Here is a 6,228-nt window from a genome sequence, read left to right as displayed (position 1 = left end):
GGTAGTCAGTAAGCACACCCTGGATTGTGGTTACCTTTGGACCTTGCTGATGACTTGGGTGTTGATGTAGCACTAGGAAAACGCCACAAAGAGATACTTACTGGTCAAATAGGTGCAAATGAGCCTGAGTCTGTAACTTCGTTTCCAGGGGGCTGACTTGTGTTAAAATGCGGTTTTGTCTCTGAAGCAAAAGTACTAAGAGCTAGTTTACAGGCTGGCTCACAGCAGGGTAACATTTAAAATACCCTATATCTGAGTGAAAGCTTCTGCACCCACTCTCTGCATGTCAGAGGTTTGCTTGTCACAGCACTGATTCCTGGTCAGTCCAGAGCAGAGCTGTAGCAGTGACTGTGTTTTCGTGTTAGAGTTGAAAGATGTGGAACAGCACAATCTGCCTGGTCTCAGGCACAGATTAAAGAGGGGTTTTACCCTACTAAAGGTTTGAGCTTTGCTTCTAGTCAGGTTAAGTTGTGAGCAATCTCTCGATTGCCCTTCTGAGTCAGGGCCCGATGTGAAAGGTGTCCAGCCAGGCAAAGATGCTAAGCAGCCACAGCCATAGGGAATGTCAGCATGTGGTCTGAGGGCCTGCTCGTGCCTCATGGGCTGCGCAACACCGTTGTCGTGGTAGTGTTTGCTGGTGCTCTAAGGTACTAAATGAGAAAATACTGAGAGGCAGTAAAACCTAGAGCTGAAGAGGAAGGCCAGCTGGTTTTGTAATTAATTGATGTTTTGTTATTTGCAAGTATAGAACTATATGAACGTGTAATAACTTGTTATTAGCTTGTTCTGTGAGCAAGTGAGGGCATAGGGAGTGCTGTAACCACCTGGGTCACATTAGGTTTCTTGTTCGCTTTTATGGCCCCTTCAGAAAAAAAGAAAGAGGTGTGTCTGAAGTATGACATGTTCTATATGCATCTGCTGTTTGGTTTGCAGTAAGAGATGAAAACTGAGTGCTTGCCAGCTTTGCTCATAGTGGAGTGGAATTAACCCCTGAGCAGAGAGGGAACTGTCACTTGGACTTGCCTCCTACCTGCTACTTGCAAACAGCTGCTGTCTCCAGTCCTTTTCTAAATCCTGAATTTTGGTCCCTGTAGCATTTAAATAGGACTGAAAGCAGATTGACTGGACAAGGGTGAGATGGATTTACCTGCCCAGAACAGTTTAATAAGCCTATGGAGGTTATGCATGCTGTTTCAGCTTTCTGTTTAACCTGTGATTTGTAATGCTTGGCCAGTACTTACCATGAATTCCTTGAGTATGAAGATTGTAGCCTATTCCACAGTACATGCCAGCAGTTACTAATAAATGTATTAAGCCTTTATATTTTTCAGTCTTTGCCTAGTTCTCAAATGCACTTTGCTACAGGAGTGCATTTTTTTATCCCTGGTCTCTGTTTCTTCACTGTTGAACTGCTGTTCTTTATGACTTCCTGAACATGCTGAGCTGTGTATATGTATGTATATACTTCTGAGAGAGAATCTCCTCTGCTGCTTAGACTTGTTGGAGGAACTTTCCTAGGTAATGTTCTTCTTCCAACATGCAGCTGGATAACATCCTGAGTGCTCTCTTTGAGTTGGTTTTGGGGCAAGGGTAGGTTACATGATCCCAGCTGCTGCTCAGGTGTCCAGTACAGCTACACGCAGCTTAGCAAGGAGAGCGAGTAATGTACAAGTGTTTGATTAGCTTTTTGTACTAGAAAAATTTGAAATCTCAGGAAAGCAGGCATCTGGAACTTTCTCTGTCAGCTGTGGTAGAAGAGCTGTGAGCTTTTTGTCGGTGCAGTGTCATTCTCTCTGTGTAGGCAGTGAAGTGTTGGCTGAGCTCTTTGGTTTCCAGATGCATGGGAAGTTAGAACCAATTTTGGCTCCTGTGGGCAGTGAGGAGGAACGTTTTCTAGTGACCTTGGAGTTTCAGTCTTGTAAATGGGAATTTGCTGTTTCTCAGCCAGGAGTTCCCTTTGGCAAATGATAGTCTCTCATGATGCTGCCTTGCTGCAAAAGGGTAGCTGAGCTGGGATTGTCACTGCTCAGTGCTACACCTCTGGAAGCCCATGGCTGTTTTTCACTTCAAGTGTCTTATCACGTAAGTACTTGTAAACTTTGTGTTTGAGTTGGCAAGGTTCCCTGCACATTTTCTGTAACATAGTCTTTCCAACCTTTGTACATAGAGATAGAATATTTTTCCTTGCTGGAGGAATGGGAGTGCTTCAGTGTTACATACAGGCAGCATGTTTTGGTCAGGCTGATGGTCTCAGCCACTGATCTCAGCAGCTTGGCTTCCCTACCTTCTAATTCCCTGATCCTCATCCTATTATCCCAGCACTGGAGCAGCCAGGTGATAATGTACTCACACAAATGTGTTTGCTGTAAAGGACCTGTAAACTGTTTTTTCAGGATTTTGCTCTGTGCATGGTTTTCTCATAGATGACCATGGAAATTCATGCCTTGCTAAGAATTACAATCAATTCTCTCTTAAAGCTGTGGGTTTGTGACTAAGTACCAGAGCATTCTGAGTTAATGTCCTCATTTTCTTACAAAGCAGTGTAGGCTTGTGGATAGAGATTTGCAACCAAATAAACTTCAAAATTGACTTCCCTCTGTAGCTCAGTCTAACCTTTTAAGTAAGGAGAAACTAACATTCTTTACCTCATAGTGAGAAATTGTGTTGTTGTAATAAATTAGCCAAGACTCCATCACTTATACAATTTTCACAGACCTCACGTGCAGCACCCACTGGCTGGCGGTTTTCTTACTACTTCATTTTTTGGTCAGAAGGTGATTTGTGTGTACGGGCTAAGGTTCAGGTTGTTTACATTTTTCCTCTATGGGTTCTCCTGGAACAGATTTCATTGTTTACACAGATGCACTTGTTTTTCAACCCAAGTATAGGTGGTTGTGCTAAGGAACCTTTCACACCAGGATTGTTTTTGCATGGGACCTTGCAAATTAACTACATTTAGAAGAGATGCCAGGACAGATATTAATTTAATGGAGCAGGCCTGATTTTATGAGGCCTTTCTTTTATAATTTTTCTACCTGTCACAACATTGTGTGACTCTGGTACTACCCTTGAAGAAACCAAAGGCTGAGATGGGGGCAGTTCTGAACTCTGATAGGCAAGGTTGGATGCAGGGAAAGACACTTCTGCCTCTTCCCAGGGCTGGGCAGATGTGTTGACTCCTGCTAGACGGTGCTCCTCAGCCCCTCCATGCCCTGGGGAAAGAGGATGGTTCTTTGTGCACCTCTGGGCTAGCACAGGGACCTTGAATGTAGTTCTGATGCTCCTGAAAAGAGCCAATTTTCAGAGGAGAAGCACCTGCACCAAGCAGTCAGTGCCAGAGGGTGGGAATGTGGCATCGGTGACCTGAACCCTGCAATTCCTGCCCAACACAGCACTCGTGCATGTGCTGTGGGTGCATGAGAAACAGCTGCTCCTGTGAGCTGATTAAGCATGGGGGCATGAATTAATTGGATGCTCACATGAGCTGTCTCGAGGCTCATTGTCAGTAGATTGAGTGCTTGTGCGTGAAGTGATGGGATGCTTATTGCATTGTGCTCTGTATTATTTATTTTCTTACTGTATTTTGTGTTATTTATTTTTGTTGTAATGGTTTGTTCTGTACTCCCCTGTTCTCCTGAGAAATGTTAATGTTCTGAGGTTTGTCCCTACCCCTCTTCCCTGTCAATCCTCCCATATTCCTCCCAGTCCCCTCCTACAGCCCCTGCCTGTCATTCGATTGTTCCTCCCAGCTTCTGGAGAGTTCCGGCAAGGGCATCGAGCGATAGGGCAGGAGCTGAGGAGCCTCCTCCCTTTATGTTCTCATTGGTTTCTTTGAATGTCCCTCCAGCCCTGTTCCACTCCCGCGTTGTCCCTCACTGGATGCTGGTTTGTCTCCTCCCTTAGTCCCACCCCTCTGTTTAATCCCAGAGTTTACCGGGCTGTTCGGCTGGAGAGACTCCCTGAGATTTGGCTGTCCCCCAGTGGGACTGAATGAACACCTTGGAGTTTGCCCTCCAACTGAGTCCTGACTCCTCCCATGATAAAGGAAATACCCCCTTTTGCCACTCCTCTGGTTCCCAAAATCCAGAGGAGTGTTCCCCCACTGATCACAGTGTCAGAGCTAGCCTGGGTGGATGGAGCGCTGCTCCGAGGACACTGCAACAGATGCTAAGGTATAAATAATCTGGGCTCTCGTGCATAAGCTAATTGGGCACAAATGCATGAAGTTTTAGGGCATTCTTGTGTGAAATGATGGGATGCAGTTCATAATTTCATGGGCTGTTCATGCATAAAACTCTGCGTACCCATGCATGAACCGATCAGGCGCCCATCATGCACGCCGGGGCTCCTGGAATGTCTGCTCAGCCACTGGCACTCTGGCTGGGCTTTGTGTTTGCTGCCAGCTGGGAACACGTGGACATCCATTCACACACCTCCCTCTGCCTCCAGTCCTGGCTGGCCAGCAAGCACAGGACAGTATTTTCTGCAGGAACTGGCCTAGAACAAATCCAAACCCAAACATGCCTTTGGGCAGGAGATGACAACTGTGTGACAGGCCATCCAAAAAGAGATTTTGTCTTCTGCTTCCAGGGGAATTTACAGTGCTGTGCTGCAAAAGATGATGTTGCTCTCGCCAGCCCATGGATACAGAGCACGTCTGCAGCCAGCGTTGACAAAGAGTGTGTCTGGTTAAGGGTTTTTTGCTGCTTTAAAGTGCCTGTTTTTAAACCTTTGGTTGAAATTCTGTCTCTCTGGCCTTTCTAATTGTATTTATACTTTCACTTGACACTGGGTGGCAGCAGCTCTCTGAACACACTGTTCAGTAATTTATTTTCCTTCTCCTTTAGTATTTTCATATTTCAAGTACCACAGCAATAAATTGGAAGTGTTTATCGCTTTTTGGCATTTCTGTATATATTTATGCAGAACACTTAACAAATTAGCTGTTGTCTTTCTGTCCTCTTAAAAAGAAAAGTGCATTTTCATAAAATTTCTGGCTCAAATGTTCCTTGAGATGGTGAGGGGACTGAAAAGGCCTTCTCCGCTTTCTGACTTTTGCCTTGCCTGCCTCATTGGCACACCCACAATATTTCTTTCCCTCTCCAAGGTGGTTTGTTTCCAAAACAGCTCTGCTCTCACTGTCGCACTTGGCCGCAAATGCTCCCCCTTGTCTTTAATGTTAGTTAAGGATTAATTAGCTAAATTAGTTAAATTAATCAGTTATGTTGCTGTTAGTCCTTTTGCACATTATAGCAACTGTTAAATGCAAGTTTCTCTTTCCAGGGTTCAATCCTCTTAAGGGACAGGATGAACATTTGATCCAAAATACCAGATTACATGTACCCCTAGGGCCATTCTTGTGGAGTTGTGTTCTCTTCTTTTTCAAAATGCCTTTTCTTTCCTTTGCTGTGGTATGAAATTGTCATGCAGACAAGGGAAAACAAATCCTGTGTGGGGAAATCAGCAAGTCACCAGCTACTATCAGCCTGTGAAAAAAAGGACAGGCCAAATTCCAGCCTCTTTTGGCTCTAGGACATTAGGAGTCTCTTGCAGTGAGAGCTTTAAGAACGGTCAGGGAAGAGACAATGATAATATGGGGTATTTTGGAGATTTTTTTGGTTGGATGGTTTGTTTCTTTTCCTGCTGTACCTCTATACATCAAAAGCAAATCGGGGTAGGTTTTAGGCAGAAGGAATTTGAAAACCATTAAGCCATTTTTTTTGGCCAGGTTAGGCTCAAATCTGCAAGCCTTCTCAAAGGGAAATAGCCAAGAGAAAAGTAAAATCTGTGTGCAAGACAAGTGGAGTTAAAAACTGGAAGACAAAAGCTATGCTTTCCTCCTGGCTGAGAAGACAGGCAGTTGCAGACAACAAAATACTTTTTACTGCTGTGTCATGGTAATGAAAAAAAGCCAGTCTCTCAGCTGTGGGGCTCTGTGGACTCCTGTCTTGGCTTTGAGAACAGCCAGTAGTAGTGATGTGCACAGTCTCACTGTACAATAGCATTCACTTTTTAATCCAGTGCTCACTCCTGGGCCTGGTGTCATTAGGACATGTGGGTGATGCCACCTGCTAAGCTGGAAACAGGCTTGGATTTTCAGTAGGCATCAAGCCCTGCAAGCAAAACCAGTTGTCTTGTAAGAGCTGCTTAAATAAATCCATAGTTCATAAAATTCAGTGTGACAGTGCCTATTGTTAAGAATCTCACAACCTCAACCAATAAACACAA

Source organism: Hirundo rustica, chromosome 5 (assembly GCF_015227805.2).
Source record: "Hirundo rustica isolate bHirRus1 chromosome 5, bHirRus1.pri.v3, whole genome shotgun sequence".
In the NCBI taxonomy this organism is placed as follows: Eukaryota; Metazoa; Chordata; class Aves; order Passeriformes; family Hirundinidae; genus Hirundo; species Hirundo rustica.
Note: the sequence above shows the minus strand (reverse complement) of the source record.